Source organism: Brachycentrus maculatus, unplaced genomic scaffold, assembly GCF_059751285.1.
Source record: "Brachycentrus maculatus isolate JH-2025_06_01 unplaced genomic scaffold, ASM5975128v1 h1tg000597l, whole genome shotgun sequence".
Classification (NCBI taxonomy): Eukaryota; Metazoa; Arthropoda; class Insecta; order Trichoptera; family Brachycentridae; genus Brachycentrus; species Brachycentrus maculatus.
The window spans coordinates 644,684-656,547 of record NW_028281337.1 but is presented as its reverse complement, the minus strand read 5'-3'; positions in this window follow the sequence as shown (position 1 = coordinate 656,547).

Genomic DNA, 11,864 nt, shown 5'->3' with positions numbered 1-11,864 from the left:
TGATATTGGTCAAAACGTTTGATACCTGATATAGCTGTTTGCAATCAGAGGGTAGATAGTACTCACACACAATATTCACACTATTTTAAGTACATTCAAATCTTTGTTCACAAATCTGGGTTTGTCCACTTAGGAGTTATTTATAAAATCTAAATAGCCATCACGTCGCTTCCCCGCAGGGGTATGCAGAGAAAATTGAACGCCACACTACTCTGTGAGTTATTAATACACGGCATGAAAAACGTTCAAAGTAAAAATCATGACCTTTTAATACTGATCACCTAATGGGATTCTTAATAACTAACTAACCATCACGCTACTTCCCAGCAGAGGTAGGCAGAAACAATAGAACGCATGATATAATCCTAACATCTTTAGTTAGTTATTTAAGATAATGAAAATATATTCTCTTGGAATTTTTTTACATCTTATCAAAGATGAAGAAGAATATGGTAAGAAGTCTGGGCATTTACGGGGCTGACGACCGTCAAAGGCTGGTTTAAGTGATCACTTTACACACGTGTAAAATTCACCAATTCCACCCATTATTGAAAACCACACTACTCGAATTCTTGGAATTTCTATGCATAAATATATATATATATATATATATATATATATATATATATATATATATATATATATATATATATATATATATATATATATATATATATATATATATATATATATATATATATATATATATATATATATATATATATATATATATATATATATATATATATATATTTGAAACATTTTTGAAACGTTGTTCTTGAATCACTAGAACTTCACTTCACAATTCTCTTGGAATAATAATAGCAAATGGTGCGTCATTTAGAATTTTGGATCTACCTCAACAAAATTAAGTGTATTATTATTTCAATGTCGTGATAGCAATGGACTAGTTAGAGTGGCAATTAGGCCGCCCAGTGACACGTAACATTGGATTCTAATGATGAATTATTTCCATAATTACACCATCACACCATGATCCATCACGCCAAGTTAACAATCAGTGATATTTCGGTGCGATAACTCAAACATGCGTAAAGTAGAGAAAAAAAAAGGATTATTATTAAACATGTATTATTATTATTATTATTATTATTTTTTATTCATTTAAAATATTTACATTTTATTTATAACATAATAACATTTGAATCATTTATACATATGGAGAACTTTTATATTTCGATTCGCTGTGCCTCTCCATAAAAGAGTCTGTGCTTTTGTGCTTGGAAAGGGACTTAAACTCGTGGTTTAATGTTATATAATAAAAGATATAATAGTTTTTTTATATATTTTTTAAGATTTAAATGTATGGAGCTTTAATTTTTTTCTTAAGGATTTTTATATCATCTATTTTTTTATTTCTTTAGGGAGTTTATTAAAATGTTTGATTGCCAAATATTTGAAGGTTTGCTGAAATTGCTCGGTGTTGCATTTTGGAGTAGAAAAATCGTTCTCAAACTCAGGCTTCAACTTTTTAAGTTTTATAGCTACTCATGAGTGGATTTACTTTTTATGTTTAAAGTTACTATAATTTCATTTTCGGCTACGGTTCTGGAGGTCCCGGGTTCGATTCCCAAGGGGGGTAAAATAAATATAAGTGATTTTTTCACTGTCATATTTATTCAATATCACCCTGGACTGGTACCTGAGGCGGAGGGCTGATCACCTTTCCTTCATGTGTAAACGATTAAGATAACACTGCGTTAATATGACACAGTGCCCTATGCACCATTGGAGTGCGGATAAGGGTTTTAAAAAATATATATATTATTCCTGATATCTCTAAATATAGATTATTCATATAAATTATATTCTAGAAATTTTAATATAAAGAGCATACATGATGTCTAAATAATAATAATTACTCTGAATTTCCCAATCACCTAATAGAAAATAATTACTCATTTGATAAAAATAAAGATCTAAATACATTACACACATCGCTCATTCCTTTCAAGAACGTCATAAATCAAAAATCATCTATTTTCAGTTGTGCATGTTTTCGGAATGCCCAGAAAATGTACTACATCCCAGCAAAAGAGGCATATTTTTAACTTAATATTTACCCGCTACAGGGCAAAAAGTGTAGTTTTTGCATTTTGAAGAAAAGGTGTTGTTTGATTATTTTTTTAAATAAATTAAATATTTTTCAAATGGAGAAAAAACCTTCAGGTTTTACCTAAAAAGATCTATTGCACAGTAAAAAGTTTAACAAGTGGCTTGATATTTATTTTTAATACATTGTGTTATATTTTTAAACTTTAAAAACGTTCTCCTGAAAAATCAAGTTTTTTGATTTATGACGTTCTTGAAAGGAGTGAGCGACATGTAATAGAGGACTTAAATTAGATAACTTCGAAATATTAGAAATAAAATGGCAATTAATAATAATTTACAATTAATAAATACACAAGTAAATGATTTTTCTAAAAGTCTGTTATTCAATATGTTTCCAATCACTCACCATCCCTGATCCCTTTTGACTGTGACTGCCAATCAACACAAAAAAAATAAAGCCACTTGAGAAGCTTCCTAAGTTTCTTTCCCTAACCGTCAAAATATTTTGAATATTGTTTAGTAGATAGTGTTTTAGTATTAATCAGTCTTGATAAAGAAGCGGTTAGCTTCGAAACCGGTTAACATTATAATTAAGTTAGATATAATAATTTATTTAAAGTGATTTTAAAACAAAGTTACATTTTAAATTTACATCACAAAGTTAGTGCTTCAAATATAAATTATAGATTATTCATAATATTTTTGGGTGATTCTAAATCCTTGTTCACATAACTGGGTTTCTCCACTTCTGATTTTTTTCTTTTACGTTTTGGCATGACACTTAAGTACAGAAACCCTGATTTGTGAACAAGGATTTGAACACACTAAAAAATGTTGTGTATGCTTTTTCTTTTTATTTATTTTTTTAATTTTGTGTGTGGGTAAACATATTTTAGGTTATTGTAAAGGGCACTAGCAAGAATACAATAGATATTTTCAGAAATAAAATAAGATTAAAATTGCTAATATAAACTACAAATACTCCAGAAAACAAAAAAAACAAAAAGATGAAAAAAAATTACAGTGCAAATATGTACTATATGAGTTATACGTTTAAAAGAAGAAGGTACTTAGATCTGTTTTTTTTTAAATAAATAATTTAAGCAAAATTTTTAATCGAAACAAACTTAGGTAATAAATGTCTAACATATAGTTATTTTGGAATATTCTTTCCTTGTTTATGTATGTATTTAACCTGTGCTTTTACTTGTTTCTTTTAGTTTGTTGTGTTTACATTTAATTGATGAAAAACACTTGAATGAATAGGGTATTATCACTCGGGAGGAATATCAAATTTAACATATGCGACCTATAAATGATTGTGTAATACTCGTTTTGAGTTTATACCAACCGATATAATCAATATTTTCATTCATCGTTTTTCTTCGTAAAAACGTTGTTTTCGTAAGTTGGTAACGAATGACGTCACAGAAACGAATCCATACTACTACTATTACAGCTCTTTAAAGCATATACACAACACACCCGATGACGTATATTAAAATGTCTAAAGTTTAAACCTCACCTCTCTACCGATTACAATAAAAATGTTACCGATAGTCTTGTGATTTTTCATATTAATTTATTAGCCAATAATAACACATCATGAGAATAATCCATTGTGTTTCACTGTATTTTATTTAATGTTATGTTTTTTTATTGTTTGTGAACCATGAATAAATCAATTATCGCTCACTCCTTTCAAGAACGTCATAAATCAAAAATCGACAATTTTTAGTTGCGCGTTGTTTTCAGAATGCCCAAAAAATGTACACTATATCCCAGCAAAAGAGGCATATTTTTAACTTAATATTTATCCGCTATAGGGCAGAAAGTATTGTTTTTGCATTTTGAAGAAAAGGTATTGTTTAATATTTTTTTTTAATACACAAAATATTTTTCAAATGGAGAAAAAACCTTCAGGTTTTACCTTAAAAGATTTGTTGCACAGTAAAAAGTTCAAAAAGTGGCTTGATATTTATTTTTAATACATTGCAATATATTTTAAAACTTTAAAAACGTTCTCCTGAAAAATCAAGTTTTTTTTTATAACGTTCTTGAAAGGAGTGAGCGTTATGTCTTACCTTAGTGAAATGCAGATCCAGCCGATCGTCGTTCGCAAAGTCAAGGCTGAAGGCAGTAACGCCGCGACGGCAACTAAGATGTGACTGAGGAGGGCACTACCGTCTCGAGTTCCGCGCTGTACCGTCCCAACACTCACCACGATCTACCACGACCTCTTATCAACATCAGGGCTAGAAAACATTTTGTTTACCACTAGTATTGTATCACCAAACGCTGGATTTAATACTACGATTACTACTATGGTATCATACATAAATCCTACACATATAAAAAATTTAAGACATTAAAATGCTAAAAAATAAATTAAATGAGTTGTATACCTGTTTTTTTTTTAAATATGTAATGGCTTTGCATAAAAAATATATTGCTTTTGCCAATTTCAAAGTAATTAAATAATATTACTTAATTATAAAATATGATAGACTTATAAAAAAAAATACTCAAAGTTTGTAGATAATTGGGTTCCTGCTCGCCAGGATGAGAAGGATACCTGAAGGGAGGGAAATAAGCGGTTATATACATGTTAATCTAAGAATAAATGTCTTACCCTCTTCTAGTAGAACGGAAGGTCTGCTGACGACAGTCAACAGTCCGGCTTCTCCTGAGGAGTTTTACATGGTTTTCCCCAGCAATGAGGAAATGCAGAGAAGTTTTTGATTAGCCCACATTAGTTTATCCTTCCTGTTCCCAACACAGAATAAAATCAAATATGTTCTTGGCTAGAAGAAACAAAAATCCACTTAATGATCTACAAACCTTGTACATAATAAGCAAGGTTAATAATAAATGCAACTCCCATCTAAAATAAACTACTACTATTACTAATATCACGCCATTTCCCCGCAGAGGTAGGCAGATAGGATGGAACGCCACAATCTTCAGTCCTGACATACACTCTTACCTTTACATCTACATTTACACCTAGTATTTTTTTATATTGGATTCCTTCCTGTTTTTAAAATCTTTAAAAAATAATTTTACTATGCACACACTTTGAAGGCTATCATGAAGAAAATTAGAGATTTCCAACAGTGACAAATAATTATTGAGAAGAAAATGAATCGATATCTAGTATTTATATACCGGAATTCGGACACACAAAAAAGGGTCAAAATTAAGCAGAAAAATCGAAAGGGAATAAACTTTCTGCGTTTTATAACTACGTGAAATAATTGGATCTTGTACTACGTTGATCTCATCTCATCTTTAATTACTTTGCAGCAAATTCATCATTCAAACCAATTTTAAAATATTATTTAATTTTTTTGCAATATTTGGGAATTTAACACTCGACGCTTATAAAGGTAAATATTTTGTTTTTACAATAACTAGAAAATTCACAATTTATTATGAAATATTTTTTTTTGTTTTATATCCCTGAAAATGGCGGACTTTAAGAAACACTATTGACATTGGATTTAGTACATTCACAGTAACCCTAAATGGCTTTTGCCAGATTAAAAATACCATAAAATAACGAACTGTCTGAAGTTTGAATAAAAAAATTAAATGCAAAATAAATTAACTGGATAAAGACTTCAAAACAAAATGTTTATTTCATTAATTGATTCGGCAGTCACTTTGTGGTAAAATCTATCCATTTTTAATTCATGTTTGGCTTAGTAAATACCACTATTTCTTAAAATCTACTGTGACACGTGTTTTGAGACATTCCGCATAATTTTCAAACACCGTGCGGTGTTTGAAAATGCTGCGGAATGCATCGAAACACGTGTCACAGTAGATTTTAAGAAATAGTCGTATTTACTAAGTAAAACATTAATCAAAATATTAATTTTGATGTTTTGGTTATATTTTTTCCTGTACTGTTAAGTTATGTCTTTGGTTACCTCATATAACACTGTTTCATAATATAAAAGTAATATATTTATGTTACTCATTGGGAATTATATTACGGACTGGGAATATGTGTCATCATGTATCCTTATCCTTATGCATTATATATCATTATGCATTAGAGGTATGAACTAATGTGTAACTGTTACATTACGCTCGTGGGACAGTATTTGTTACTTTTTCACGAATTACATTTCTTTTCAGCTTTCATTTTTTTATATTATTTCGAGAAATAAAATTACTTTGTGTTCTGATCCACTCACATTTTTATTAACCAACTAGTTTCGGCCGAAACTAGTTGGTTAATAAAAATGTGAGTGGATCAGAACACAAAGTAATTTTATTTCTCGAAATAATATATTAATATGATCCACAAAGTTAATGCTTTCAATATTCAAAACATTCATTTTTTATGTCGAAATATCTAATATATTTTTCTTTTCACCTTATCGGTACCCAGTTATGCATAGGGCACTGCATCTTGATCGTTTCAGTCCCTGCGCTTCAGGTACCAGTCCAGGGTAATATTAAATAAATGTGAGAAAAAAATACCACTTCTTTTGATCTCCCGGGACTCGAACCTGGGACCTCTTGCATATATCGCTCACTCCTTTCAAGAACGTCATAAATCAAAAATCGACAATATTCAGTTATGCATGTTTTCAGAATGCCCAGAAAATGTACTATATCCCAGCAAAAGAGGCATATTTTTAACTTAATATTTACCCGCTACAGGGCAGAAAATGTTGTTTTTGTATTTTGAAGAAAAGGTATTGTTTAATTATTATTTTTTTAAAAACTAAATATTTTTCAAATGGAGAAAAAACCTTCAGGTTTTGCCTAAAAAGATCTGTTGCACAGTAAAAAGTTCAAAAAGTGGCTTGATATTTATTTTTAATACATTGTGTTATGTTTTTAATCTTTAAAAACATTCTCATGAAAAATCAAGTTTTTTGATTTATGACGTTCTTGAAAGGAGTGAGCGATATGGTTTCAAGAATTAATGCAATATGGATGTTTAATAATGGGCAGAATGGTGAACGTTACACAAGTGTATAAAGTGATCGCTTAAACAAGCCAGGTCGTAAGCCCTGGGCTTACGTGTTTTTTCATATAAAGAGGTACGATAGAGGTTTCATATCAAGTTGAGACATTTTAATATTTATTATATTCATGTCTATATAATTAAGTAAGGAAAACGCGTGTTTTTAATGTCACTTTTCAGAAAAATAACTGTTATTATTTATTGCGAAGAAATAGTAAAATTTCTGTCCGTAACAAATTCTGTGACCTCGATTTTTCGCAAAATTTCCCACGCACGTTAGATAATCACTGACTGTGTAAGAGAATTTTATACAAACCGCCACAATAGACGGTGGAATCCTAAGTATTTTTTCTTCAATTGCACGGCAAAGATGATTATAAGAATAATACAAAAATAATTATACGAATATTTTAAAGCCGGTTTATGATATAGAGATTTTGATTGATATCTCAATTGGTGGAAATATGGATATTTATTTAAAGATAAAAGTATTAGAAGTTATTTTATGTAGAGTAGATAAAGTACATATCGCTCACTCCTTTCAAGAACGTCATAAATCAAAAATCGTCAATTTTCAGTTGTGCATGTTTTCGGAATGACCAGAAAATGTACTATATCCCAGCAAAAGATGGATATTTTTAACGTAATATTTACCCGCTACAGGGCAGAAAATGTTGTTTTTGCATTTTGAATAAAAGGTATTGTTTAATTTTTTTTTAAACATACTAAATATTGTTCAAATGGAAAAATAAACCTTCAGGTTTTACCTAAAAAGATCTGTTGCACAGTAAAAAGGTCAATAAGTGGCTTGATATTTATTTTTAATACATTGTGTTATATTTTTAAACTTTAAAAACGTCCTCCTGAAAAATCAAGTTTTTTTATTTATGACGTTCTTGAAAGGAGTGAGCGATATTACCATCGTTTTTTTAAAATCAGTAATTATATCAAGATATTATTAATTTTGTAAACGAATTTTTTAATTTGTTACATACAATTAAAATTAATTTTATATAGAGGCTATGTAATAAATAAAGTTGGATTTTTCTTTAAATTATGACTCGGAACCTAACCTTATATCGTCAATTATATTGTGTTCATTTAACGCCGATTCTTTAACGCTATGTCTCTCGGAACGGAACCACAGCGTAAAACGAGGTTTACCTTATTTGTTTCTTTTTCTCATTTTAAATTTCTTTTCAGCTTTAGTATTTGATGTCAAATTGTTTAATACAGTGGAACCTCTCATAACGAGCATAATTCGTTCCGGAATTTTACACGTTAAGCTAAATATTTTTTGTTTTCTGGCGCGATTCACAAGTTAATGTCGTGAAAAAGGGACTTGACCTTTCTATGCGAAATAAAGTAACTCATTATGCGAAATAAAGCCCCTTAAGGGAGTAACATTTTCATATTTTATTTGCTCATTATGCGAATTTCTCGTTGTAAGAAGTTCCACTATAAATACATAGGAATACGTAATACCCAACCAAATTTTTACATGATTGGCGCGTTTAATTTGAAATAATCGAATAAAAAAACCGAATTAAGTAACGGATTTAATTATTTTAAAAAGTCATTAAGATGCAATTGATCGTCACGTTTCATTCACAGTCACTGTAGGGTTTAAAATCGCCAATAACCAGTTTTGTGAATTACAATAATCTGGGGCAAAAGTTCGTGTGAATATACCTACATGTGTGTACACCTCGTCCCGCTGGGGTCAAAACCCTCGCTTAACTGTATCACGATTTAAAATATATCAATAGTTAAATAAATTACCTCCCTTCACTTTAGAATGCGGTAAACTTAATTCCGTGATGTAAGGTTTGTGAATTCTCTGCGAAGAACAGCGACCGGGGTCGATCTCGTAATCTCGCAAGCGGCGAATTATAAAAAATGGCGGTTGTCACAGTTAAAGATTCACATGTTAGCCAATGCTTTTGATAGTAGATTTATTTAATATATTGTTATCCACCTTGAAGTCTGTACTTTCTCAGCATTTCTTCTCCATGTTATGGATGGATAAATTTAAACGTCGTGTTTCACTCTCTCGCTGCTCGCTGATAGTGTGTGAAGGAGACGTGTATTTACCAGTGCTTACTATTTGCTATTTTATAATTATTTTATGTTTAAGACTTTTTGTTTCTCTATTAGTGTGTTTTTATAGCATAAACACTATATATGTATTATGTTAAATGCATTAGCCGTTCAATAATTAAATAAATAAATAAATATTGTTTAAAAGTTGTGACCATCACGCGTAAATAAATAAAACCAAATATCACAAATGGTTGCGGGTTATTGTGAAATAAGAAAGAAAAAAAAACTGTTTATGGTATATGTATAAATTACTTTTATTTACTGTTTCGGCATAAACTTTGTGGTAAGACATGTTACAATGATTAAAGAAAACACTTCGTTTTTTACCACTTGAGTTTTATTATAGACTACATGTTTCAGAAGTTAAACTTCCATCATTCAGGTCTGTATAATAACTATATGTATATGTTATTATACAGACCTGAATGATGGAAGTTTAACTTCTGAAACATGTAGTCTATAATAAAACTCAAGTGGTAAAAAACGAAGTGTTTTCTTTAATCATTATAAATTACTTATTAGTAATTTGTGTAGGTACTTGCAAACATTTAAGTTTTACACACACACGTGTATACAAATATATATATATACATATACATATATATATATATATATATATATATATATATATATATATATATATATATATATATATATATATATATATATATATATATATATATATTCTGCCTCCATGGTGTAATGTTTAGCGTTGTTTAGCTATCATGCTGGAGGTCCCAGGTTCGATTCCCAGGGGGGGGGGGGGGTGAAAATAAATATAGGTGATTCTACACTGTAACATTTGTTTTAATATTACCCTGGGGCTCAGGAGTGATCAACTTGCCTTCACGTAAGTAACGCTGATGATAACACTGCGTCAATACGATGCAATACCCTATGCACCATTAGATGTGGATAAGGGTTAGAAGAAGAAGTTTTTATATTCCACATTTCATATTTACATTTAAGGTAACAATAATTATTAATTAAGGTCGATTAGTTTGTTTAATAATTTCCTAAATTTTAGTTAATTATGGCACGATCAGGTATGCCAAATACTTGAAAGAGGTCAAGTTAGGAGTCGATGCATGAACGTGGAAGGGGCGAAGAATGTTTGCAAAGACAGAGTGGTGTGGCGTTCTATTCTCTCTGCCTACCCCTGCGGAGAAGCGGTGTGATGGTTAGTTAGTTAGTTGGTTAGTTAATTATTGTTCTTGCTTTTTTCTCCTCTTATTTCCTTTTTTATTTTTACAATATTTAGTTATATAACTAATCACGCAGCTTCTCCGTAGTTTGAGGAACTACGCCAGGAACTACACTTGGATGGCTTGACTCTGGCCAATCTCTGTACACGACAGATTCTCTAGTTCTTTGGACATGTTGCGCTAGCAAAGAGGATAGCCTGGAACGACTGGGTGTGATCGGTAGCCTGGAGGGGAAGAAAGGGAGAGGAAGATCCCTACACGATGGACCGTTAACCACATCAAGTTAAGGCAGCACAGAAGTTTAGATTTCGCTTAGAATAGGCTTGAGTAAAATAAAACACATATTTTGGGATGAAATAACATGTTGTATTTGCGACACTCCTTAAAATAACATGCCCACACATATAAATTAAAAAAGTTTGATGAACACATGGATATATGGTTAAATTATTATAGGATAAAAACATCATGTTTAATTCATTTATAAAAAAATACACCTAAATATCATTAAAAATGTAAACTTCAAGGGGGATATTCTACATTACCATAAATTAATCTAAATAAATAAAAATGTAAATTTTCGTTTGTTTAAAATCTTAAATCGCAAATTGCTTGAAAAAATTTACACAATTTTGCATTCGAATACGCGCGTGGTTTGATTCGACACCTATGACAGGTAAAAATCTGCTTTTTTTAACAGTTTTTTTTACCGCAATTGCAGCGCTATCTGTTGAATATAACTTCATCACACGTAATACTAAAATATTGCTCATGGCGGACAGCGTGCTTCTTGACATTTGCAGTCCCTTAGGATTGCATTGTTGTTTCATAGATTTTAGTATTTTAATTAATTCACAAGTATTTTGAAAGGAAACATTAGAAATGTGTGCTTTCTATTTCCATTTGACCAGACTGTGCCACAGCAAAGCGTGGCCGGGTATAGCTAGTTGAAATAATAAAATAGAAGACTATAAATAAATTTATTTTATTTAATTTTTTTTAAAAATTATTTTAAGTAAAGAAGAACAAATAATCCACCTTTGATATGTAATATCTTGTATTGAAAAAGAGGTAATTAATTTTGTGGTTTATTTTCAATTGGGTTCTTATATTTTTATTTTTTTATAAAAATTTAAATGATACCCAAATGGAAGTATTGAAAATAGACATTGAACCAATTCTTGATAAATCATTAACACGAGAACAAGACTAGAAATAATACATACATAAATTTAGAAGAACAAATTGAAAAACATCCAAATTTGGTAAAAAAATAATAACTGGAGTAGAAAATCATAAAACATATTTTTTACCTAAATTTATATTGATTTAAAACTCTTTCTTAAAACCTATCGGGACACGTGTTTCAATACATTCCGCATCATTATCAAACACCAAATATGTGTTACATAACCGATAGTGATGCGGAATGCATCGAAACACGTGTCCCAATAAGAAAAAAGTAAGTTTAATAAATTCAAATAAGTTAATAA